Source organism: Barbus barbus (assembly GCF_936440315.1).
Source record: "Barbus barbus genome assembly, chromosome: 32".
Taxonomy (NCBI): Eukaryota; Metazoa; Chordata; class Actinopteri; order Cypriniformes; family Cyprinidae; genus Barbus; species Barbus barbus.
In genome coordinates this window covers 2,381,193-2,409,071 of record NC_136760.1, presented here as the reverse complement: position 1 = coordinate 2,409,071, position 27,879 = coordinate 2,381,193, and the positions used below count along the sequence as shown (strand labels likewise).

The 27,879-nt window shown below is 36.2% G+C and overlaps 1 pseudogene across 1 annotated transcript; it reads right to left on the bottom strand.

Moving 5' to 3' along the window:
* Positions 1 to 238: 238 nt before the first annotated feature.
* On the bottom strand, positions 239 to 27,820 carry LOC306852294 (annotated as a pseudogene). The gene is made up of 30 exons: positions 27,596 to 27,820; positions 23,809 to 23,964; positions 23,573 to 23,734; positions 22,688 to 22,867; positions 22,136 to 22,146; positions 21,367 to 21,536; positions 19,999 to 20,105; positions 17,042 to 17,161; positions 15,242 to 15,371; positions 14,622 to 14,733; positions 14,262 to 14,415; positions 12,967 to 13,143; positions 12,688 to 12,879; positions 10,813 to 10,943; positions 10,496 to 10,714; positions 8,242 to 8,524; positions 7,400 to 7,619; positions 7,136 to 7,313; positions 6,059 to 6,182; positions 5,902 to 5,976; positions 5,637 to 5,816; positions 4,235 to 4,494; positions 3,974 to 4,119; positions 3,820 to 3,826; positions 3,600 to 3,711; positions 3,293 to 3,372; positions 3,087 to 3,210; positions 2,852 to 2,947; positions 2,004 to 2,169; positions 239 to 1,046 (listed from the first exon to the last, which is right to left on the bottom strand). The product of its transcript is annotated as an uncharacterized misc_RNA (transcript).
* Between the last annotated feature and the right edge of the window lie 59 nt (positions 27,821 to 27,879).

Sequence of the window (27,879 nt, the reverse complement as noted above, 5' to 3'; positions counted from 1 at the left end):
GAAAGTTATATTTAAGGGACTGCTACATTTTAGCATTTTGCAAACTTGGTTACTTTTGAATGTTCTCTAAACCATCTGAAATGAGTATTCATGTTTAAATAAGTTAGACAAACTAAAATGTTTCAGAAATGATGTTTTTGTGCTAAGATTTTAAATAAACGTTCTACTGAAGTTACTGGAAGAATGTTTAGTTTCTCTGTTAGTTGGGTCCATAAAAATCTGACTTAGTTTTCAGAACATTTCTTTTATTTACTGAACTGATTATGGCAATCCAAAGAGTAAAGTTATACTTTTACAGTAGAGCTTATGAAAGAATCAATGCAAAACCTGTGCTTTGAATACATGACCAAACGTGAATAGAGAACATGTTGATTGTTTAAAACGTTAGTGCAATAGCACATATCAGTACAAACAGTATCAGTAGTTAAAAAAACACCTTATTGATGTACAATTCTGCCTGTTTGCACTGGATTCTGTTCATTTAACAAAGATCAGAAATGTTATTCAAAAACAACAAGATTTTCAATAAAACTAAAGACGGCTACACAAATAAAAACAATTCCAGAGACTTGGAATGCAGATGCTGTGCGAGATTCTTGATGCGACAGAGACGAACGTGCTGCACGTCTCCAGCGCCGTACACTCGATATATGTGATAGCGCTCCTTCTCCTTCAGTGCCAAATCCAGCTCGTTCGCAGACATGTGGATGAAGTGTCGATCTCGCCTGACCGTTGTCTTCACCTCCACAAAGACTTCTTGCGTGCTCCTGTTATTTGTGAAGGTCAGCTTGAAGTCGCACGGGCGGCCGCTCTCTCCTTTCTCATTGAACCAGGTGATTTGGCTGGGGACGTCGTTCTCTTTCCAGTGCGTGAGGAAGGAGTGGACCAGCTGCTCTCCCCACTGTCCGATGCTGGCCGTGTCCTCTTTGTCTTTAGGCAGCACCAGGGTTTGAGGCATGGTGCAATCCAGCGGCAGATCCTCCAGAGTCACGGCTTTGCTCCAGACTGTCCAGAGTCCTGGGCGGACACTGCAGGCCTTCAGCTCCCTGGAACTGGCTCAACACTATCTCTGGAGCCTGGGCTGGATTTTGGCTTCTGGAAAGAAGTTAAATCATTTCAAAATGACGTTGAAATTCGGTGGGACATGCGATTCATATTTTTTATCGAATTACTTACATGATGTTGATTAATTAATTGCACATCAATTTTTGGCTAAGAAGATTCCCACCAAAAGATGAAGTCATCATTGTGTTAAATGAGAAGCGTTGAACATGTAACTTTAGAAAGAAATATTTTAATTCAGCATTGCATAAATAATGACAATACATGAGCATTAATGTTTTTTAGTTTGAAATATTAAACTATTAATTTTTTTTAATGAAATTTAATTGACACTGTCTTCATGAGTGAGTCATTGAATCATTCACTCAACCAATTAATTCAAATGGGTGATTCATTCAGAAACGAAGCGAGTGTCTCTATGAATGAGTCACTGAATCATTCGCTCACTCTGTTTGTTCAAAACCATGGATTCATTCAGTAATGAATCACCGCTGTATGTGTTTGTCAGTCTCTCAACAGTTCTGATGTGGCTTCGATTAGACATATTTTCGTTGTCAAAATTGAAACAGACGATATTGAGCTTAAAATGTAACCCAACATTAATTTCTCATAGAACTGTTGTATAAATCAACAGCACATTTGCAGTGGTGCAGATACTGGAGAAAAACAGCACTCTTGCTGATGTGATATTGCTAAACTACATCATATAACAGGGTCATTTTTTGCACTCATATAACTGCATTCTAATAGGCTAAATCATCGTCCTAAATCATGTTCATCAACAACCGCATCAATGCAGGATGATGGACAGGTCTGGAAGGGCGCTGCATTAAATGTCTTAACACGTTATTTATTCCATAATTAATCATTCCACACTGAGGAGTCAAACCAACAGCCCTATTTGATATGCAGTAAACAAACCCGATAGTAATCAAACATACTGCAGTGATGGCGGCGGTGTCGAGTGCTCATCATCTGCTGTTGGTGGTGGCTGGTTGGTTATGTCCGCTGTAGTTTCTTCTTCATCTGTAGCGGCGCTTGGTTTCACAAGCTGCTGAGGACTGACCACAGACTGGACATCCTGCACAGCGGCCTCTTCCCTCCGCTCTGAGTGACCAAACACTTGTTTACAAGGAGTTAAAACAGAGATCAGTTAAACCCCAAGTCCCCTTGAGATTAATACTTCATTCACGATCACGATTCTCTGATGTCAGTTAACAGCAAGTAAACAGTAAAGTATTTAATTTTACTAAATTCAATGTGCAGCCCAATTTATTTGAATTACCTTTTTATTACATTTTTACTAGCAATTCCCTCATGAACCCTCATTTGGTAAACTATTAATTAAATTAATCCATGATGGGGATATTTTTTCGATAATGCAAAAATATCTGTACCTTCAAGAATCAAGAGAGCAAAATGCGATGCCATACTGAATATTCACTATTTTTATAATGTATAAACATATGCAATGAGCATTTTAATTTTAATATCGCTTTTCAGAGCTAAACTTCAGCAAAAATTAATACAACTGGTTTGATTTTCACAAATCAACCTGTCAATTTCAATCATTTCAAAACTTAGTTGACTGATCACTTAGAATATGGCATGCTTTATATAATTAAAAAGTAAAGAGTTATAATTATTACTTATATATATATATATATATAGAGAGAGAGAGAGAGAGAGAGAGAGAGAGAGAGAGAGAGATTGATATAGATGCATATAAAAGTAATTGAATATTTTGGTTCTGTGTACAGTGAAGGCTCTGCGGTTCGCTGATGGACACTGATGTTGGACGAGCTCCTCTCGACTCCAGAGCCCGAGAGACCCAGAGCAGCAGGAGGAGGCCACATCTTCATCACCTCCTCAACAGCCTGACTGCCTGACTCCACAAAACACACATGCATTATGAGCCTGATCATAACCACAAGATATATACAATACAGCTGGATTTACATAGTGCAATTGCAACAGCCATTGCTCTGAATATATATTCATTAGTCTCCATCCACAGTTTTTACCTGAACTGCTGCCACCTGTTTTATTGAGAGAGGCTTTCGGTGGCCAGCAAACTAACCGGTCCTCTTTATTGTGTCTGCATTTCCTCCTCCTGCATGGCTCCTGACGACCAGACCAGAAACGACACTGCAAACACAAGCAGCACAATTACAGCCGAACCGCCACAGATGAATGTCACATCATAAAAACTGACCCAAATAAGTCTCACAGTACAGTGCTTATTAAAGCGTGTGGCTGATGTGCAGCTGAGCAGAGACAGCTCTTCCCTTCGCCTTGGCAACAGCTGCACTTTCATGTCAGCGAACAAATCCCCATTAGCATATGTGCACTATGCATGTGTGCGTGTTTGAGAAGAGCGATGAAATGAGGGCGAGTGGCGCAGATTAAACTGGAGGAGAAATCAAGAGGATCGAACGCAGCTGTGCAGACGACGTGTTCAGAGCTCTGTGAGAAAGAGCAGCCCTGTCTGTCCCTCACTGTCGCCTCAGTTTAGGGACGTGAAGAGAGATGCTTACCGATGGTTTCTGCTTTTACTTCCACCGGTGCCGGCACTTCCCATGGTTCCTCATTTGCAGGGAGTTCTCGAGCGTTTTCTCTGTCCAGAAACCTCTTTAAAGCAGCTTGGTCCTGAGTTACAGCAAGACAACATAACATCATGAGATGGAAGCATTTCATTTTGTAATAATTTTGCAGTACAGTATGAGCATACTGTTTGCAGTACATTTCTTGTTAAACTAAATAGCTGGTTAAAAACAAAACAACAAAAAAAACACTTTAGGATCAATATTTTTTTATTTGAGTATCAATACTTTTAGTATCGATGATATTTCAGTATGGATCCGCCCATCCCTATAATACATTTGCTGTATCTCACTGGCAGATGCTGTACCTGCAGATGTCCAGTTTGGCTGAGAGGTGATCTTTATGGATGTACAGCTCTTTTTTGTCTTTTAGGAGACATATAATATCCTCGCTCTCAAAGATAGGGTCCTCATTTGGCACCTCAAGCCGATAGTGAATATACAGCTTCCCAACCTGCAAAAAAAAAAAACCCCACAAACTTTTCTGTTTTCCTCCCCTGTGAAAGAACATGATGCAACAGCCAGTAAGTCGTTGGGTTTGCATTCTGGAGAAAGCGCCTCCAGCGTACCTGTCCAAAATTCAGCGAGCGAATGCATTTAGCAATCCCACTCTCCTTCAGCTCGCTGTACACGTCATCGAAATCGTCATTGTGGAAGATGAACCTCTGGATGTAGGGGACGAGCTGCCGCACCAGGGTCTGCACCGCGGGGCAAGGTCTGTAGCTCTCGGTCTGCGCTTTGGCGGTCACGCACTGGGAGAGCCGCTTCACCCTGCAGACCTCCAGGAATAACTCACGGTCGCGCTCACTGAATGCCTCCTCCTGCTTGCCTGAGGACAACAGACCCGGGAAATTGAGCTGGAAATGGCCCAGATCGTTCATTAGAGAGTTAAAAATAAGCATGCATATGACCCTAACCGCATATGACGTCAGTGTTTCCCCATCATAACTAAACTTCTGCAGGTCCCACATTCAAAGCCCAGCGGGCCAATGCATGAAATAGAGAAGTTTCCAAGTTTCCATTTCCATTTATTCATTTCGCAGACGCTTTTATCCAAAGCCACTTACAATTAAAACATGCAAAAAAATAAAAAAAGTAATGAAATAATGCAATCACACTTTTGATGACAGCTCATTTTTTCATAATGTCATTATAGGGATACTAGATTTGCCATTTTAAAAAGCACAGACGTGTGAAAGACTTTATTGACTGTTGTCGTTGCTTATATCTTTGCACAAGCCAATAATGAGCCATCATCAAATCATTGATCACTTTTTCAGTATTTATTTATTTTTTTTAAATAATAAATTGTATTTTCTGTTATGGCTGTCCCAATGGGATACAGTATTTGCAATTTTCAGAGAGTTTAATTACATATTACATTTTGCTTGCATTTGTGAGTTAATGCAATTAACTTACAGGTTGTAATTTAAAAAAAAAGTTAATTATTTCAGTGAATTACAGTATATTTTGACAATTGTTTTCTATTGCAATTATTATGGAATACATTTCCACATACATTCCCAGAAATCTGAACATTGGATTTTAGCCAGGATCAATATTCTCATCATATAAATACCGTTTTACCAACAAAATGACTATTTCAGATTTCAAAAAATATAATTTAGTAAATATCGCGTAAAATAAATCAAAATTGAATTCCAGTGATTGTTATACATGATCAAAGATCACTGAATTGTGAGCATATTTTGAGGTAACAGCAAATATTCAGTGGCTGGAATAGAATTAATGTCTAATCGAATCATGATTAAACAATTTATGCCGTTATTTTCCATCCCCATTGCTTCAGTTTGGATTTAAAACCCAAAGCAGCTCAATGGAGAATTTTTATTTTTTTTCATTAAATGTGATGACTCTTAATTCAAACTTAATTCAGTCAACTGTGTAATTTTAGCAAAAATTACTATTACAATGCAAGAATAATGCTAAACGGCATTGCACACACGTTACCTTCATGCCTGGATTTGTTGGCTGCTCTCTTGGCTGCAGACGGCAGGTTGAGCAGACAAACCGAACTGTGCGATTTGAAGATCTTCTCCAGGTTTACGCCATCTGCGATCATGGGCTTACGAGCTAATGTGACCCAACCACTAGTCTTGGTGGGAAACACTCTTTTAGGAGACACCATTTCTGTTAAGACCATAAAGATCATATCAGAAATTTGCAGAAATCACCAGTGGAATAAACACAACACACACAGTTCAGCTGATCTCACCTGTCAGAGAGTTGCAGTAGACTGGGTCGAGCTGAGTGTCCTGATCTCCATGAACATTGGTCTTACATTTACCAGCTTTGAGAGAGACAGAAGCACATCAGAGAACATCCAAACAGCAGTTAATGAATGGGTAGGCTGGATATCATTTGGTTTTTACCTAGTTTGGCGAAGATGACAGAGACGTCTCGGACAATATCTCCTGTCGCAGGAGACGACTCACAAACGGCCTCCAGCAGAGAGACGTACTTCTTCATAGACGGACTGAGCTGCACATTCAGAGACTGCAATGATCATAAAGGTTCCTTAGAACTCATTTATTTCAGTATTTGCCATATAAAATGGTACTTGATTTGGTACCATATAAATTATCAGCTGAAATTAGTAGGGACTTATGAAATTCGATTGATTTTTTCCTGGATTCTGTTTTAGTGGTTTAATTAAATCTTAGTAATCAAAGATAACGTCTAATCAAATCAATTGAATCATTTAAATATGACATTTTTTACATTGTGTTGTTTGTTTGAATTTTACATTTTTTATTTTTTATTGAATTAAATCAACTGCATAAAAAATTAACAATAATAGTACCCTATTAAACATGTTTTATTTTTTCAGAAATTCCATATTGCCTGTTTTAATGGTCTGGATTCTGTTTTTTGTTTTAATGCAATTTTATTTATAGTTAATTAAATGCACAAAACCTAACAACTTAATCTTTCAGAATGTAAGCAAATGAAATCTGAACAATTAATTTTTTGTCAAACAAAAAGAGGTTAATTGTAAAAACATTGTGATATTCCTTAAAAATAATATTTTTATTATTAATTATTAAAATATTTCTAATTGCATTAATATTATTGTAAATATTACTTTGATAAAGTACAGTCTACTGTACAACAGTAATATATTTCAATCATAATCGGATATATATTGTGCATGCTCATTTACTCTGTTTTTACATTTAGATTTCCTTTGCTGTCATCTGATGCTTACCGAAAGTTAATCTTTAAAATCAATAATCATTTAATAACACTGTTAAATGTACAGTATGGTGAATAGATATTTATTTTGAGATTTGCGATTTACATTACAAGGTTGTGATGTCTACATTTACAACTGTTAATAATTTACAAAAATGCTCAAATTTAATATGGCTGATTTCTCAGTTAATGGCTATAACATGAAAATAATTCCTGGTTTCGGCCAGATCTTAATGACAAAACCTGAAGCAGACCTTGAAAAATGTCTTCATGTCCTCCAAATTATTATAAAACGGTGCCAGGACTCTGGGCTCCTGTATGCCGCTGTCAGCCCGTCGAATCAGCTCCTTGTATCTGTGAAACATGCCTGTCGGATCAGACCAGCAAACCTCCTTAAGATGATAGAAACGCCCAGAGCACCAGTCATCCTTCCTGCACGAGAACAAAGAGGCCCAGCTGTTCATGCAAGGTAGTTCTGAAGAAATCTGAGGGTTAAATCACACATCTGTATATCTGACCTGTCATACTCGATGAAGTCAGCAGGTGCATGCTGGAACAGGTCTCTGAGCTTGACGCTCGTGCACTCGGCGGACAGGTATCGATACACTGTATGGATGTGATCGACTGTAGTGGTGAAATCTGCTCCTTCAGGCTCCTCAGGAGGATTATCAGACACCTTCACGCACCAGCGCTTCAGATAGCCAATCATGTCCTCCACATGCACAGTGTGTGTCCTTCCTGCATCAACATCAAACATCAACGGAGAGATTCTTTTATTGTTGCTGAAAACATTCTCTTCAGCTCAACAAGGCTGTATTATTTATTGGATCAAAATTGTGAAATATTATTGCAATTTAAAATAGCTGTTTTCTATGTGAATCTATATAAAAACGTAATTTATTTCTGTGATCAAAGCTGTATTTTCAGCATCATTACTCCAGTCTTCAGTGTCACATGATCTTCAGAAATCATTCTAATATACTGATTTACTGCTCAAGAAATATTTCTGATTATTAGCAATGTTGAAAACAGTTGTGCTGCTTTATATTTTTGTGGAAACATTACATTTTATTTTTTCAGGATTCACAGATGAACAGAAAGTTCAAAAGAGCAGCACTTATGCATTACTTGAGTATGCTTGTGTAAGGGTTAAAAAATAAAAAAAAATTAAAAGGGTTTATTTTGATTCCATATTGACTATGAATAAATACTGTCTTAACACATGTAATACTGAAGCTATGAGCTATTAAGATCACTTACTGATCAGCAATGATGATTGTGTTTGTTACAGGTTTTAACTCGTCTCAGTCTCATAATACAGAGATTTTTTTTTTTAATTCTGAAGAGTCATCCTCCGTACCTATGGCTCTGGTGAATTCACTGGGCATCTGAGCGCCGTGCGTGTAATCGACGTGGGAGCCGAGGAGCTGGTGCACTTCTGTACAGAAGATGTAGACAGATTTGGGCTGTAGGTAGGAAATGGGCCGGCTCTCGTCCCACGGCGGTCTGCGTGTGGGAACCCAGGACAGCTGCGTGAGGTGATGGTAGAAGGAGGATCTGGCCTCCCTCACGAAGCGGCCCTGACCATCACAGACCTGAACCCGGAGGTACTGCGAGTACTTCTCTCTGAACATCACGACAGGCTCTCATGTACAAGAGGCTTTACATCAATAAATAAAAGCTTGTAAAGGTGCACAAGCATTTTAATGCAAAGGGCCAAAATCAAACTTGATATTTTACATTGCAATGCAAAAAAATAAAAAATAATTAAATAACATCCCTCTATTGCATTTTCTTTACATGCAAAAATCAAAAACAAAAAAGTGACACGCACACACACACACTTAAATATTCCATTTAATTAAATAGACTTCAATAATAAAAAATAATTTTTTTTATTTTTTTTAATTAGTCAAATTCACTTATATTGTTTTTTTTTTTTTTTTTCATTTCAGTGGGGAAGAAAAAATTAAAAATAAATAGAATTATATAAAAAATTATAAAAATGTGCCTCAGTGGCATGATTTTCCCATTTCCCCCCTCCTCTTGTGATATGGCATGGCGGGCCAGATCAGAGGTAATGGTTTGGGAATCTCTAAATGCATAAAATCGTGAATAATCTGTGTGCAGTTCGGCTCACAGTGTAGTACAAGCAGCACATTAGCTGTAAACTGGCCGAGCGGGTGGACGTGGTTTTGCTTAATAATGGAACTGGAGCATAAAGCGGGCGATGTGAGGCGGTTCAGGCGAGGCCAGCAGACAGAGGACAGTACGATGAGTCACACGCCACAGTTCAATCACATTCAAACACACGGCATTTCAGGAGTGCATCTGAATAACCGGTGCTGTACGTCTCCATGAGAGCATTATAAAACCAAACCACCAAGAATAGATCGATGCATGTTTCCCAAATAGCATCTGAATGTGGTTTTACAGTCATCATACACAGTCCATTAAACAACCGGGCCAAATCCGTCCATGCCAGCCCAAACACAGCACAATATTTTCTCCTTTTTAAAGCTTATGAGATCAAAAAGGATAAAACGCAGACGGTGACCTGCATGCCAGACTAATATCCATTTCCTACACACAGCCGGAGAGTCTAAATAATCTGGACTAGAGAGCTGTTAGCTGTAAATGTGGCAGATTGAGTGTAAGCGAAGTGGTGAATCGTGAAGGATTAAGGCATTACATCTGAGTTTAGGAGTTCAACTGCTTGGTGTTTTCCCGCTATAGTGACATGAGAGTGAAGCACAGTCCAAACAAATGCATACTGACAGCATTTCCTGGATTGCTATTCGTTTGCAATGCTCCACCGCTGCTAAATGTCCAAAACCATGCGAAAGAAATATTTTTTTAACCCGAGTTGTGAGCTTGCAGTCTAAATTAAATGTGATGGGTAAAATAAAAAAAAAAAAGGTTGTAGTAATGTTGATTTTACTTTTTAGATTTTTATTTTTAATGCATTTAAACAAACCAATATAATTATTACATTTTATTTTAATAACTACATTTTAATTATTTAAATTTTAAATGAATACATTTTACGATTTAAATTACATTTTAATTTCAAATTGTATAAATTGTATCATATCATGAAGATAATGATTGTCCTGTCAGTACAATCCAGAATTTGAACCAAACTAGTAAAAAGTGGACTGTGGTTTCTTAATATGACCTTCAAAGCACTTTGGTGTGTGTGTGTGTGTGTGTGTGTGTGTGTTCAGTCTATGGTCAGGCACAGTTAAAGCCATATTTGAGCGATGGAAAATCAGATCAATGTCTACTGTGATTCATGGTTGCATAATAACACGTCTGGAATTTTTGAGAAATTTGAGCAATGTGTTATTGAAGACACTGAAATCATCATGAGGGAGGATGTTAAACAGCAGGTTGAGGAGTTCAGCTTCGACTTGCCTTTTTTATTACCACCAGTTAGTGCCAATTTTGCTTTCAGCAGAGAGAGCAGTGATTGGCTGAAATACAGGCTGCTTCTGATCTCTGTTGTTCTGCACACATAAGTGACGCTGACATGCTTCGTTAGTTTTGCTCACAGTGACACGCTTGAGTCTGACAGTCACACACACACACACAGATCCGTCAGCCCGTCTCACCAGCTCAGAGGCGGTGAATGTGCGCTTCTCCTTCCTGAAGATGAGCAGGTCTCGCACTCCCAGCGCACTGAAGAAGTCTCTCCATCCGCTCGCGTCTCGGTCGGCCCTCAGATAGCAGGTGTCCAGCAGCACCCAGTCCACACCTACCAAAGGGACACAACTGCTTATGAAACGGCTCCATCGCATTGCATAACACTCCGTATTCATGCACACTTCATGCTTTTTTTCATGGGTGCTTCATTTCAAGGTTGAATCAATTATTTAGAACAATCACAGACTTCAAACTTTATTCCATTGCATATGCTGATATTTCAGACCTGCTGCGGCTCCAGCTCATGGACGTTCAGTCTCCGGAGCAGCTCCCGCACCTGTGAGTTCCCCAGTTCATCCAGACACGCCAGCAGCCGTGGCTCCACGATGTTCAGGTCCTGGTACAGAGCCTGCAGATCTACAGCGTCAGGAAGCATGAGTGCACACGAGCGGCTGCGTGACCCACTTCCCAGACCCTCTGGGCCCCAATACTGATGTTTAATTCATCCCTTTCCTGCTTTTAGCAGATGTATGTGACTCTACCTGACACACAGCGTCAGCAAGGCTTGTTTCCATTCAACTCAATTCATATTTTCACCAGACGAATCTCTTATGACTATTCTGACAGCAGCCATAGAAGAAAAATGGGAAACGGGTCGTTTATTAACATTCAAAGTAAGCGCGTGTGGGAGTGCGCTTCAAAACTGAGATTAGAGGTAAAAGTAAAGATTTTAGAGGACAAATTCATCTCAAGTTGGCGTTTCATTCACAAAACTACCCTTTTTTTGACTGCAGTGACGCACGTAGTGACTCGCTCGAGCGCTTTCTCTTCTGTGACTCACTGTATTGATTCAGGAAATAAGCAGGAGATGAAGATGATCATTCATTTTGTAGACAGATCCAGAGAATCTGTCTGCATACAAGTGCAGCTGTAGACATGAAAAACAACCGCTGACTGAATTCAAGACTTAATAAACATTTAAGCAACCAGGAATTATTTTAGATTAACCAGTTCTACAGAAGTTGAGTAAACGTGAATGTCAAGCATGTTTGAGCTTCCATTGACCATATTTGATATGCTCTATGCATGTATGTTGATCATGTTTATATATGAATCTCTTCCTCGACTTTTCTGAAGCAAAAGTTTTTTTGTTCCATAGACTTTTAATGGAGGAACTGAAATTTTGCATGTTTCACTAAAATATCTATCCCTTTACTGTTTATTGAAATATTTAATCTTTAAGAAATATTGAGTTTAAAGATGGCATGATACCATTTTTTCATGTCCGATACAGATGCCGATAGCAGAAATATATGTGTGTGTGTGTGTGTGAGTGTGTGTAAATATGTGTGCATAATTTACTTATGCAAAAATACTTATCTTTAAATACATTATTAATAGAAACTATTTTCATTGTCTATACACACACACACACATACATAAATATTTTTGCATAAGTAAATAAATTATATATATCTATAAATACATTATTGATAAAAAATATTTTCATTGTCGAAATTGAGCAAAACCAGAAAATATTCACATTATTGCAATAAAAATGCAACAATATTGACTCAATGTCACATTTGCAGTGGTGCAGATATTGGGGACAAAACAGCACTCGTGCTAGTGTGATATAGCTAAACTGACATAAATATAAGAGGGTGATTTTTTTTTGCCCTCATATATTGAATTTTAGGCTCATATAATGGCAGTCTAATAATCATCCTACATCATGATCATCAGCAACTGCATCAATGTAAGATGACAGACAGGTCTGGACGGGACGGCTGCATTTCATGCCTTGATCATTTTAACACATTTGTTTTCCTTCATTAGTCAAACCAAATATACAGGTGCATCTAAAAAAATGTAAATGTAATAAAAGTTTTTTTTTTAACATTTCAAAAGTTTTTTTGTTTTAATTTTGATGATTACAGCTTACAGCTCACGAAAGTCAAAAATCCAGTATCTCAAAATATTAGAATATTTCCTAAGATCAATCAAAAAAAGAATTTGCAAAACACAAAAAAGTGTTCGTTTATGCACTCAATACTTGGTCGGGGCTCCTTTTGAGATGCACCTGTATATAGCCTATGTAAAAAAAACTGTATGAAAGGTTCCACTGCAGGACTGGAAGATTGAGATGTTGATGAATGACCTGTTTGAGCTTGCATCACATCACTGAGAGGGAAGAAGACTCCCTCTGAACTCAGAGAAACCACACTGTCGTTGGCCAGAGGGATCATGGGAACGTCTTTGAGGGACTGGAGCAGGGCGTCCACTTCATACTCCGGCTCCAGTGCACGAAAGTTACACACCAGCAGCCTGGCCAGCTTCTTCAGATCATGCTCTGAGCGGAAAAGACAAACATACGATCATGAAACAGCTGATCAGTCAGAACCTGCAGGTTTCTGCACACAATCACAGCAGAAGATACCTGTCTTGAGCCGGCCGTGTTGCACGAGCTCTGTGGCCGTGGCGCAGGTGACGGTGATGATCTCTGCGGCTCTGAGGCGATGAATGCCCAGTGCGGTTAGCAGCGAGCTGGAGAGACGCGACTGCAGTGCAGGATGCAGGTAAGACAGACTCAGGCTTCTGAACTCCACTTGGCCCTCTAAAGACAAGAGTTGTCGGTTTATGCTTTAATGACTATAAATATCAGCTTGGGGCAAAAACGCCTTCAAAATGAACAAAAATGCCCCACAAATATAAAGAGCACAAAACTAAATCTAAACAAAATTAAATCCATTACGTCTATGAATGTGATGTGCCTTTTTCCGAAAAACATTTATGTATTCAATAAATCAACAAACGGCAATAATCGACTATAATGATTTTTGTCATAATATTGCAGCCCTACCCTGTAATGAGTTCTTTTTTTTTAATTGTATCATTTATATGCTTTATGCAAGCTAATTACATTAAGCAACTGTTGTGTAAATACATGAATGCCACCTTTGAGCAGCACTGATTGATTTAATTAATTGATTAAACTTACACTACCGCTCAAATGTTTGGGATCAGTAAGACTTGTAATGTTTTTTTTAAAGAAGTCTCTTATGCTCATCAAGACTGCATTTATTTGATCAAAAATACAGAAAAAAAATAATACCAATTTTATTTATACATTTTAATATTTAATATAATATATTAAATGTTATAAATAAAATATTTTGATTTTAAATAAATGCTGTTCTTTATTATTTTTTTATTCATCCAAGAATCCTGAAAAAATAAATAAATAAATAAATAAATAAATAAATAAATATATATATATATATATATATTAAGCAACACAACTGTTTCCATCACTGATAATAAATCAGCATATTAGAATGATTTCTGAAGCATCAAGTGACACTTAAAACTGGAGTAACTGCTGATGAAAATTCAGCTTTGCATCACAGGAATAAATTATATTTTAAAGCATATTAAAATAAAAACCATTATTTAATATTGTAATAACATTTTGCAGTATTATTGTTTTTTATGCATCTTTGATCAAATAAATGCAGTCTTGAGGAGCATAAGAGACTTCTTTAAAAAATATTAGTCTTACTGATGCCAAACTTTTGAACAGTAGTGTGTGTATTTGACAAAAAAACAAAAACAAAAACATTGCATACATTTAATAAGGTAATTATAACATTCTACCCCAACAAAGGTAGAAAATACCAATTAAATCAATTCCAGGGGCAAATATTGTCCCTTAAAGGAAACTCTGGTACCTACCACTGTCCTCTTTGGCAGGAAGGCAAGCTTTGCCCTTCAGCAGCTGAATTATCTGATTGGCCACTGGGTTGAAGAAGTCCAGGATCTCACTTGGTTGAGGGATGAACTGCATGAAGTAACAGAGGCCGCCGAGCCCACTGAATTCTGGGTGTTGCTGTGGGATTGATATTGCATGTGCTCATTAGGGCTAGAAATCTTCATCTGGATGACGCATAAAGAAAGCCAATGCCATTTCCTTTTGTTTTCATGCTAAAAACAGCTCCTTAAACACTGTGAGCTTTGACCTTCATCTGAAGCTGGAGTTTAAATGCAAATGCATGCAAATTAATGGAGGAACATCATATTCCACTGCGTTCTTACACTGAAGACGTCCATGACATGTACAAACAGCTGCGGATCTCAGAGCGAAGCCACTGGTTCCAGGAACTGTCCCTGTCCACGTCCTCTCTGGAGGAAGGGATGTCAAAATCACCTGCAACGGGGAACACAACGTGACCAGTGTTATCATAGAATGTGCTCATATTTTGAATTAATGCTATTTTTTATTTTATTAGTTTTTAGTAGGTTTTTTTATGTACAGTTTTTATTATTTTTATTTATTATCAGGGTTATTATCATTAACTAAATCTAAAACTAGAACTTAAGCCAAAACCATAAAAAATGTTTAGTACTTGTAATAAATTTAACATTAAATTAATGTTGTATTTGATATGTATTTTGATATTTTACATGAATGTCTTTGATTTCAGCTTGATTTCGATATTAAACTTAAAAACTATAAATATTAAAAAAGATAACTGATGAAAATGGCAAAAACACTAGCATGTTTTTTAAATATTTTATTTGATTTAACCTTTATTTTGTTTTCTTTTCTAATGATTTTAGTATTAGTTAGTGATAATAACCCTGATGTGACATTCAATAAACGAGACAACATCAGGTAGACGGATAACCGTGATGCACATATGCACGTGTCAAACCTTGGATGATGAAACGGAAACCGAAGCTGCGAAGTGGAAGAAAGGCAAAGACGGGCTTCACATCACAGGAAGACGAGTCACTGAGCTGGAACGCCAGAGCCAATTCTGTCGACTCCACGTCGTCTTTAATCTGCACACAAACACAGACACACGCTGAAGACATGCAGTGAATCATGTGTCAATGTAGAAACTAGAGACATCATGATTTATTAAAACAAAACATGCTGAAACATCCTGTTAACTTTTTATATAATTATATATATAATATAGGAATTCAACTAATATATATAATTTAATATATATATATAAAATTTAAGCATAACATCATTATAATTTAGAGTAAAAAAATAGATATTAATTTAGAGATTTCCTAAATTACATTTAACTAGGTTGTTATTAAGGTTATTATAGGATGACAAAGTTAAGTTAAATGTATAAAACAGGGGAAAATGTAATTACTTTCCTCTAATTTATTAATAAAAAAATAAAAAAAACAGTTTGGAGTCTGTAAGATTTTTTTATGGTTTTGAAAGAAGTCTCTTCTGCTTTCCAAGGCTGCACGTAATTTGATCAAAAATACAGTAAAAATTATTAAATATTATTACAATTTAAAATAGTTGTTTTCTATGTGAATATATAGTAAAATGTAATTTATTTCTGTGATCAAAGCTGAATTTTCATCATCATTACTCCAGACTTCAGTGTCACATGATCCTTCAGAAATCATTCTAATATGTGACCCTGGACCACAAAACAAAGTCATAAAGGGTCAATTTATTCAGCTTTCAGATTTGTACATATTCTGAAAGCTGAATAAATAATCTTTCCATTGATGTATGGTTAGTTAGGATCAGACAATATTTGGCCGAGATACAACTAAATCTGGAATCTGAGGGTGCAAAAAACTCCAAATATTGAGAAAATCGCCTTTAAAGTTGTCTAAATTAAGTTCTTAGCAATGCATATTACTAAGTTTTTATATATTTACAGTAGGAAATTTACTAAATATGTTCCATGATCTTTACTTGATATCCTAATGATTTTTGGCATAAAAGAAAAATCAATAATTTTGACCCATACAATGTATTTTTGGCTATTGCTACAAATATTCCCCAGCAACTTAAGACTGCTTTTGTGCTCCAGGATCACATATGTACATGTGCTGCTCAAGAAACATTTCTGATTTATTATTAATGTTAAAACAGTTTTATATTTTTGTGAAAAGTGTGATGCGTTTCAGGATTCAGATGAATAGAGAGTTCAAATGAACAGAATCTTTTGTATCATTATTAATGTCTTTCCTGTCATGTTTGATCAACATTTGAAATCCAGCAGCCAACTTAAAAGTTAGTTATCTTAGCAGTTAGTTGTTTTAGTGCGTTACAAAGTATATATATCTCCAGTCGACTGAAACTAGAGGTAAAACAGATTTCAGAAAGGAGACGGACAGTAAGTGCAGTGAACCTCTGCTGTTTCTAAGAACAAAGGGACAAACGGTCTCTGCAGACACAAGAAACACATTCACTGCACTTTACTAATCAGCTTCCTTGCATGAAGTTTGAATGAGACGAGAGTGAAAAACACTTAGTTCCCCAGAGGTATAAAGCACAGAACACTTGCATAACATCCCCAAACACATTAAAGCAGCGTCTTACAAGACGCCATGTCATGAGAACCGAACAGAGGCCAATTAAAAGATGGCAAAACTGGGACAAGGACGCAGGTAAACAAGTCTCACTTCTACCCTAAAATTTAGTGCATTTCTCCATATGTGAGCAGAAAAATGTGCGCAACACTTGCCTTTTTAGGATAAAGCATTCTCTTGACCACTAGCCAACGCTCTTCTCCACCAGTGTGTGCCACTTCCAGGATGTTATGGCTCAGATCACGCCGTGTCATCGACACCAAACACTCCTCAGCCTGAAGATTAAACAAGTGTAATATGGTTAAAAGCACTTGTAAAGTCTTACATATGAAATAATAGTCAAAATACAAACAAAACATCACATTGTTTTGTATCATATTTGATGCATCAGGCATTTTTTTGGGCTCATATCGTCTGATATATTGAGAATATGGGTTAAACAGCTCTGTTTTATAGCTGAATTTTATCCATTAGGCCACGACTGCCCCCAATATATACATACATATACATACAGTGGGGCAAATAAGTATTTGATACACTGCCGATTTTTCAAGTTTTGTTTTTCATGCAATAAAATGGAAATTAATTATTCGAAAATCATACAATGTGATTTTCTGGATTTTTTTTTTTTTAATATTCTGTCTCTCACAGTTGATGTGTACCTATGATGAAAATGACAGATCTGTCCATTCTTTGTAAGTGGGAAAACTACTTGAAAAATCGGCAGTGTATCAAATACTTATTTGCACCACTATGTATACACTAGTGAACATTTGAAGTGGATCAAAACCTTTCATCATGGTTGTCCTCAAACCAAAATGCGTTCTTGTCTTAGGACAACTTTCATGAAGTTTTCAAATGTTGACTACTGTATACACACACACACACACACCAAAATAAAATCTGAAAGTCCATCATATAAAGCAATCATGTCTCTTCAAAATATATGGATTAAACTACTTGGTTAATATGGATTACTTTACAATCTCTACAAATTTCTTGAATCATTCAAATTTTGATGGACTTTCAGAGGAACACAAATTTCTCAGGTTTAACTACAAATATCAGGGGCTCACAAAATCGCTAGCCCGACGTCCTGGGGCTATTGTGTTTTCCAGTCGGGCTACCAAAATGTATCACTGCCCTGCCCGACGAGCTACCTTAAATACAGGGCCCCCGCAGGTCCTTAAAAACTCTTCAATTGAGTTGTATCAGACTTAAGGCCATAAAAAGTTTTAAATACGTTAAATGGTATAAGACATGTCTTATTTATAATGTCAAGAGGTCTTACAGTTGGGGACGGAAAGACAAGAATGGCGATACGGCTGGATTAAACTTCAAAAGGCAAGGATGTCATTGAATAAATATGAGCGCTGCACGTTTCAAATCAAAACATGGCACGGATGTCTTTCTGTGAATGTATCTGAAGGGAACCGACTGTCTTCAGAAACGTGTTGGTGGCATTTTCACTTCATCTTACCTATACTGCCTGATAAAGCAGCGTTTATGAGCACGGACGGTGCTGCTTTGTGTACTGGAAACCTCTATATTAAGCTGCTCCTAAAGCGCCATGAATTTGCATTTCCAAAAAGGCTTTCTTGTATGTTCAGATCAATGCAAATATCGACCATTGTTTTTAAGCAGCAAACACAGAGTTGTAAATGAGAAAGAAGTTAATGTGCCTTCTAAAAATCTAAGCAATTAGACAGTAATATTTATTCATTTTAATTTAATATAATAATTTATATGCTTGATTTATCCCTTTTCATAAAAAGGCTGAAGTGCTGTTGTATAAGATTTGTTGTTGTGAAAACCTGTATCTGAACTGTAAATCATGTAATTTTATGGCTTAATACCGTATGTTACCATAGACATTGTCCAGCCCCGCTCATACGGTGTTCATTTTACTTGTGCAGCTCTTAAAATGGGTCATAAATCTGCAGATACCTTGTAAATAGTGAAATCTAATTCCTTCCTTCATATTTGTTGATATTTGTGTATTGAAAATATTTTTGATTGACGATTAGACTCCTATCTGATTTTCTATATTTAAAAAAAAAAAAAAAAATTAGGGCTAGTTAAATTAATTTTCGGGCTACCTGCCAGAAGGGCTACCAGGGATTTTGAAATTTTGCGAGCCCTGTATTTATATATATTATTAAAAAGTAAATTAAACCTCTTAATATCAACATGTATATCTTAATATCAAGCATCAGTAAAATGATGACATTTTCAAATGACTATCCCTTTAGAAAATTTATATAATAAAATTATATATAAAAATAAAAAACCTTCTAATATATATATATATATATATATATATATATATATATATATATATATATATATATATATCTAAATAATAATGTCTATTTATAAGTTATAATGTCTATTTATTTTATTTTTTAAGCATTTTTAAAATATACATTTTTATTTTTATAATATTCTATATTTAATAAAAAAAATTAAACCTATATTATAAATTTCTGTTTGCTATTTTTGGGTGTGAATTGGGTATACTGTTTAAAGTAACTATAATTTTTAATCTGAAAATTACAAGTATCTCTTTTTATGATTTGCCAGTTTAGGTCATTTATAGCTGAGCAACCTAAAATTTGATGCATTCAGGTGTGCAAATACAGCAGCTTCAAACGAGACTCATCCAATCATAAATATCCACTGATCTCGAAAATATATCAACTGATTAACTGGCCTGTGCGGTAATTGAGTCTATCGCTAATCATAAAGCAAATATCCAGCAGGGAAAGTAATATGTGACCTCTCTCTGCACTTCGTGAACGTGTTTGTGTCATAATAGGATTGAAGCAGCAGCACCGTTCGAGTGCTGGCGTTCGACACTAATGATGTGACAGGGGAGTGAACCTCTAACCCCCGAAGAATGACACTCGGCAACGGTCGTCATGACAACAACCTAGATACAGGCTTTTATTTCACACTGAGAGTCTCTGGTACCCACTCACATCTCAAGACTCGACTTTCCTATGGTGTCACAGTAAAGATGGGATAATTATCCTCCCCTATTAATATTTGACACACTACTGATCTCTCCCGAACGAGGGGGATCTGAAGGCACATTCATTGGGTTCAGTACCTGCTGCAGGAGTTCCTTGCAGATTCTCGTAGGCATCAGTGCAATGCATTCGAGCACAAACCGAGCCACACCGCCGTATGAGTATCCGTCCTCCCCGGGCCTTATTTCTGTTTCAAACACAGAACACAAACATGAGATTGCATTCATTAATTAGGCCCTCTGCAGAGACTTTAACATCTAAATTAAGACTTTAAGACCTCTAAGACCTACAGAGATAAAACTAATAAATCATGCGGTTAGAGAACAAAACCATACAATCTCAAAATAAAAATAATTCCAAAAATTTAAGAGAACACAATAAGTTCTCAAAATGTAAATGTCTAGGGACCACAAAATTTGTTGTATTAGCAACATTACCCATTTCCATTACTTTTTTATTAATTTGACACACACACACAAAAAACAGTGCTGTCAAATCGATCGATCACACCTGATATAAAAGCTTGTGTTTACATAACACATGCGCGTGCCGTGTACTGTGTATATTTGTATGTATATATAAACAGTATATATAAACACATACACTATACATTTAAGAATGTAAACAAACTTTTATTTTGGATGCAATAAATCGATTTGACAGCACTAGTCTTAAATTGAGATAACATCAAAAATGACAAAAGAAGTCTTGTTTTCTAAAAAAAGAGTGAATTTACGATAAAAACAACAAATATCAGCTTAGTCAAATCAACTTAAGTCAATCTGAAAACAAGATCTAATATATGTGTCCCTGGAGCACAAAAGCAGTCTTAAGTCGCTGGGTATATTTATAGCAGTAGCCAAAAATACATTGTATGGGTCAAAATTATAAATTTTTCTTTTATGCCAAAAATCATTAGGATATTAAGTAAATATCATGTTCCATGAAGATATTTTGTAAATTTCCTACCTTTGTCTTCTGCAAAAAAATGTATCTCAGATATTTTCTGGGATTTTGTCCATAATGATAATTAGACGATAATTAACTGAAAGCTTGTTATATTTTTAATTTTCTGTGTGAAGGTTAGTTCACAGCAGTAACAGAAATGAATGATTAACTAAAAACCTTGTTTTCAATTTTCTAATTTTATTAATGTATGAATCATATTTTGTGTCAAATGCTTATATTTAATCAATTAATTCAATTCGAATCAGTGTTAATTTAGTATTACTAAGATTTGTGTTTTTTTGTCATTTTTATCTTAGTTTTTTTATGTCTATATAGCTTTTATTAATTTTTATTTCCGTTTTATAGTTTAGTAGATCAAGGTAAACAAAATAAGAAATATTTCCTTACAGAAAATTTCACCTAGTAACAAATTAAATAGGATAATAGTCATAATCGTAGGAGCATTGCACACCCCTAATGCTTCTAGTGAGGTGACGCACCACAGTACTTGTCGATGAAGTCCTTGAGAGGGCCGTGGTTGGGCTGAAACACCAGCTCCCACTGACTCCATTCCTCCAGATCCTGCAGCAGAGGAGCCGACCGCAAACTCGCCCGCGCCTGATCACGGCTCACCTCGCCCAGCAAACCCACAGAATCCACCACACACTCCCTGAGATCAAACACACAATCATGAGTCTCCAGCCAAACAATGTGTGTGTGTTAATCATTTCTCCAGCTACACTACCAAACAAAGGTTTAGATACGTAAATGAATTTGTGTGTAAAAAAAAAAAAAAAGGTGTGTTATATATGCTATATACACATATACAGTACTTTCCAATGGTTGGGCTTGGTAAGACACTTTTAAAGACATGTTTTTGAAAGATGTTTCTTATAATATTTCTCATAATATGCTGATTAATCACATTAACCGCAATTAAATCACACAAAAAAGCTAATAATAATATATACTACATTACAGCAAAAGGTTTCTATTCAGGTGGCAGATTAAATGCATTCATTTTTGAACACACAGCTTTTTCTTTTAAATAAAACATACTAAATGAACATGTTATATTGATAGCCCTAGTTAAAACAATACTTCTGGACCTTTTGTTTAGAAAAAAAAAACCCTGTAAATTATTATACAATTTTATTTTTTTTATATTTTAATTTTTTATTTATTTTTATATTTAACATTTTGTCCAGAAGGAAAACAAGCAAACCCAAAAAAGCATGCATGCAAATTACAGTGAAGTGCAACAGTTACCGTACAGTGTCCTGCAGTAGTCAAAAAGGATTTAAACAGTGAATTTAGAATCAATTTCTTCTTGTAAACTCAAGAGATGTGCATTTGGGCAGCGGTTAAATTACCACATGACATTGGTGTTTGTCAAAAAACAGTGGGTAATTTGGCTAGGGGTGGGAGAAAAACACCAACATGCTGGATTCAGATGGCAATATAATCTAGAGGCTAGAAGGGAATACGAATGGTGCTACTGGGCATGCGCACATCAATAAAGCGTAATTTTTCCTCATGCTGTACAACAATAATGACTATTTTTTCATTATTGTAAGGGGTAGGTTTAGGGATGGGGTAGGTGTAGACATTAAAACAACCTAATAGGTAGAAAATTAATTTCATTGTCCATTTCCGGTCAGAGCTGTATCCCCTCTAGCCACAACCTAAAATCACCAACTTAACCCTGGAAACCCAGGCTTTGCTCTGATCTAGTTTTACAGCCATCCATTTACAGCTCACAGAGATATGCAGAGAGACAGGTGAGTACTCAATGAAAAGTAGAGATTTTAACTGTCTTACCCTGAACCCATGGGCAGCAGAGGAAGGACACTCGTAGCGCATTACACTAGTGACAGCATCTCCACTTAGTCCCTTTTGCTTCTGGGTGCAATTGACAAGAAAACTAAGGTGCCCGTGACCGAGCTCTCGACTATCCCTGATCCGGTCATGATTCCTCAGAGCGGCTTCAATGAACGGCAGCTGATCCAGAACAAAAACACAGACAAGACAGGTTTCATTCCCATACTTTTGCTGCAATTAACCCGTTTAACCCTGTAAATGCCTGACATATGAAATCATAATCATTTTTTTTTTAAATGGAACAGATTATTGAACCTTTACACAAAATCTAAAAACAAAACAGACGTGTTTGATGATTTGTTTGGCTCATATAGTCTGATTTACTGAGAATAAGGAGGAAAAACAGCTCAACTTTATTCAAAATGAGCAAAAATATGCAATTTGGGGAAGATACTTGTATTTATATGAAATTCAGATGCTTGTGAATCAATGAGATCTTCATAACAGTATAGAAGATACTTAAAATCATATAAATCAGTCAGTACTCTATATATCTCCAGTAATATGATTTTAAATGTTTTTAAATTGAAATGATCCAAACATATAATGTAAAGCATTCGTGAAGCACAAGCTGAAGACGCTTGTACATTTAAACTAAAAGACCTTTTACTTCATAAAAATAGTCTAAACTATCAATCAGACGACAGAAGGCATGTAGTGGATAGTGTGCAACAGTTTGGATCATGCTGATCATTTAGAGACAGGCTTTATAGAGTTAGAGATGCGTGTTTGTTCATCTGTGTAGGATGTTTCTGTAAGTAGGAGGCTGTCTTTGAAACATAATAATCAGTCGTGATCTGCAGAACCGTGCAAAGATCTTTTGACATGTAACATGCACCGACAAGCTGTAAAACTCCCTCTGCTGTCATCTCCCTCCCCGCACTGCTTGATGAACTCAAACACATCTTGTCTGCAAGGTCTGAAGCCATTCATTCCAGGATCCTGGCTGTCGATAGAGACGGCGCCCCCTGCTGCCTCCTGCAGGACCTGTGCCAAGACCAAGACCAGTTACGCTATGACAGACATGCCATGAGAAACCTCACACAAGTAGAAATGCACACCTTTTTGTTGTTGAAAATGAAATCAAGGAAGGTTCCTTGCTGCAGCTGGCTGAAGTCTTTAAACTTGAATTTCTCTGCGATCCTCTTTTCCAGAGTGCGAAGGTGGGCCAGAGTAGGTATGCTCTTGAAATTAGTGACACACTCTTGAAAATAGCTCTTCAAAAAAAAAAAAAAAACACGTGAGAACAACTCAGATATGAAATTGAACACAACAGGCAATAATTTGAACAAACATGGTTACTCAAGATGTTGTAAAACTATAGCAATAGGAACAAAAGACAGATTTATACCAAAAACAATGCAGCTGCAAGCAACTTATCACAATACAATTCAAAGAGTGTGACAAATATTCTCAGGTCTCACACTTGAGCAAAATCAAGTGAGATGTTAAATTGAATTTATTGCAATATTTTTTAGAATATGCTGATTAATGCATCACCTTAAAGGGATAGTTCACCCCATAATGAAATTTGTGTCATCATTTACTCACCCTCAAGTAGTTCCAAACCTGCATGAATGTCTGCTGAACACAAAGGAAGATATTCTGAAGAATGTGGGAAACAGAGCAGTTCTGGGGCACCATTGACTTCCATAGTAATTTTGTCCTACTGTGGAAGTCAACGGTGCCCCAAAACAGCCTGGTTACAAACTTTCTTCAAAATATCAAATATCTTCCTTTGTGTTCAGCAGAACAAAGACATTCATATATGTTTGGAAATACTTGAGCGTAAGTAAATTATGACAGAATTTTCATTTTTGGGGTGAACTATCCCTTTAATTGCAATTAAATCATATATTATCAACAAAAACTGCTAAGAAAAGCCCCCCAATAAAAATGGCAAAAAGTCCTACATTATTACCAAAAAGCAATATTACAAAAATTTATATTCATGTATTCTATTCAGTATTAGAACAAAAATGTATATTCATGTGACAGATTAAATGCATTCATTTAACATATAAAAAAAAAAATTAAATGTACAAATTAATTAATGTAATTACATTAAAAACAATTAAATAAATTCAAAATTAAAAAAATGAACATGTTACATTGATAGCCCCAGTTAAAACAATATCTCTATATGGATATTTTGGTCATTTTTTTTATAAAAACAGAAAGCTCATTTTAATAATTTTAACTTTATATTTTTATTTTTATATTTAACAGTTTTACTAGTTAAAATCATCTATCTATCTATCTATCTATGAACCTTTTTTTTCTAAAAAAAAAAATGTAATAATTTGTGATTTGAATTTATTTTCATAGTCATTTTTTCTAGTTCTAGTCTTTTTCTATCTCTATATGGAGTTTTTGTTCTTCAAAAAACAATTATTTTATAATGTTAAAAAGAACATTGCCTATAGTTTAAATAACTTTCTATGGTCCTTTTGTTCTAATTTGTTTTTAATAATTTTATGTTTTAGAACAAAAGGTCCATAGAAAGTTATTATTTTAACTAAAAGCAATGTTAAATATAAAACAAATTAAAATAACAAAATAATTATTTTTTTTAGAACAAAAAGTCCATGTATAAATTATATTCAAATACATAAATTAATACATATATAAATGTATTAATTCATATATTTTAATAGGCTTTCCAGACAGTGGAAATAAATCACTTGCGATTTTTGTCTGTAAATGTCATCATAAATGTCACCTTTTAGTGCCACACTGTGGATGGTGCTAAAACTAAAAGGGGAGATTCAGATAACTGATTAAAAAGCTGACACCTTCAGTAGGGAGCATCTCTGTGGCTCTCTCTTCTGTAGTTTTCTTTGCCTCTGCTTTTTTCTGTGGTTTTTCTTTAGCTACCAGGTCCTGAGGGGCGTCCAAGGAGCCACAGCATATAGCAAGCTGGAATAAGGCTCTAGCGAGCCTGTCTCTGTTTATACATAATAGGAATGTCTGAATAGTCTGAGGGCACAAAAAAAAAGCACAATCAGTTGCTTTCAGAACAGTTATGAAAGAACCGTCGAAAACGAATAAATTACGAGCATTCATTCAATATTCTCAGTCGCATTCAATTCATCAAAGCAGAGCATAAATGGCATGATTATATTCATGGACGTGCACCACCAGAAATGACCCAATCACATGCTAATCCCTCAAAGTGAATAAAGAAGGAAAGGTCAGTGAAAGCAGTGAGTGCAGGAGGACCATAAGGACTAATGATGCAAGTATTGGGAGACACATTTCTGGGTGGGATTAGCAGATGATGAGCATGACATCTCATTAATAAGAGTGGATGATCCCTCTACTCTCATCTGCCACCCGTTTCCATCCTTAAACAACTAGAAGGAATTACCACTGCAATTACCAAGAACGTAGCATGAAATAAGAGACACGATTTAAAGGAACAGTTCACCTAAAAATATCAATTCTATCATCATTCATACTTTTTGAAGCTCGAAAGCTGCAGAAAGCTTTAGTCCCAGTTCCAGTAATTGCAAAGACCAAGCGAAAAATTCTCCTTTTGTGTTAAGTATGGTTTTAGAACACCATGAGAAAGAGCAAGGTTGTGTTTCTACCAAAGCATTTTCAGCCAGTTGAATGATAAAGTCGCTATGATAAGGAATATCGGAAGTAATGTGACTGTAATGTTTCTTTTCCATATCAATATTGGTGGCAGTCTGGCAATTTCATCTGGTACAGACATTAATAATTGGAAACAAGCAATATTAACTTCTCCCCCATTGCGGTTCATTAGTATTAGAAGTGACGGTTGGTTAGTGTGATATTTATCCCGCTTTTCTTCTACTGTGATTGGACAGCTGGATAAAAGAGGACACTCTAAAACACACTAAAGCACACTTTGGTGGACACAGCCTAAATGATGAAAGAACTTTAATTTTGGGGTGAACTATCCCTTTAAGAATCTCATTAGGATAACAAATGTGCACCCAACCTTGTTTTAGAAAGAGAAATGCTCATGTCCAGCAAGGGAACATTATTCATGCACACTCCATAAAAGCTCTTCCAAACAAAATGTACCAAAACTTCTTTGTGTTTGCCTATGTAAATCTATATCTTAGGGTGGTTGCATTTTTTGTCCCTTTGCACCTGCATGTTTACTACAAAGGGCTGCGTTTCACAAAAGCATCGTAACCCTAAGTAGATCATAGTCCCATTGCCACCAATGGTCTCTACGATTAACTTAGTTTACGAGGCTTTTGAGAAATGCAGCCCAGATTAGTTTTCAGTGTTGTAGTACTTGAGACCAGACTCAATCTCAAGTCTGTCTCGAGTTCAAATCCAAAACCTACTTTCATGTTCTGTCTTTTCATTAATTCATCTTGACTTAGACTCTGCTCATCGCTATCGTGAGTTTCACATGACATTGATGCAAAACCAGTCTTTACCAAAGAAAGCATATTTACACTCTGCGAATCAGTTAGATATTAAGACTTATCCTGTCTTGACTAGACTAGACGAAAAAAAAACCTGAGTCTGAGTTTCAAAGTACTACAACACTGTTAGGGGGTTTTGAAGAAACCTCTAGCCCCAAAGTATGATCAGTATTAACAGAGATGATTTCCTTAGCAAGCACCGCTACTAAAAAAATAAAAATTAAATAAAAAAATAAATAAAAAATTTCTATTACTATTGATCATACTGAGCAAGTAGCCACCCATGGAAAGCAGTTACGTAGGCATGTCCATTGCGATTAGGACACATCAAACACCAAGCCACAAGAAAAACCAGTCTGCAAAATCTTAAAATGGGTGAGCTTGTTTTGAAAAGACTAGACAAGAATCCTCCCGACATTGCCATTAAGTTGCTTACCTTTGTCATACTCTTATTGAAGACACTTTCAGAATTGATGAAGACTTCCATGACTGCATCCGCGGCGGTCATATTTGCATATTTTTTCCTGAGTTCAGAGTTGCCAATCTGGGAGAAGATCACAGGTCCTTGGGCTGGATCCAGCAGGCTCTTCTTGATCTTAAACATTTTGGCATCCACCTCCTCCTGAATCCCCTTCTGAATGGCTTCTCTGGCTGTGTCCATGTGGCAAAACTCGGCAGCAGATGCCTTATTCAAAGTGTAAGAACACAATATGTGAAAAA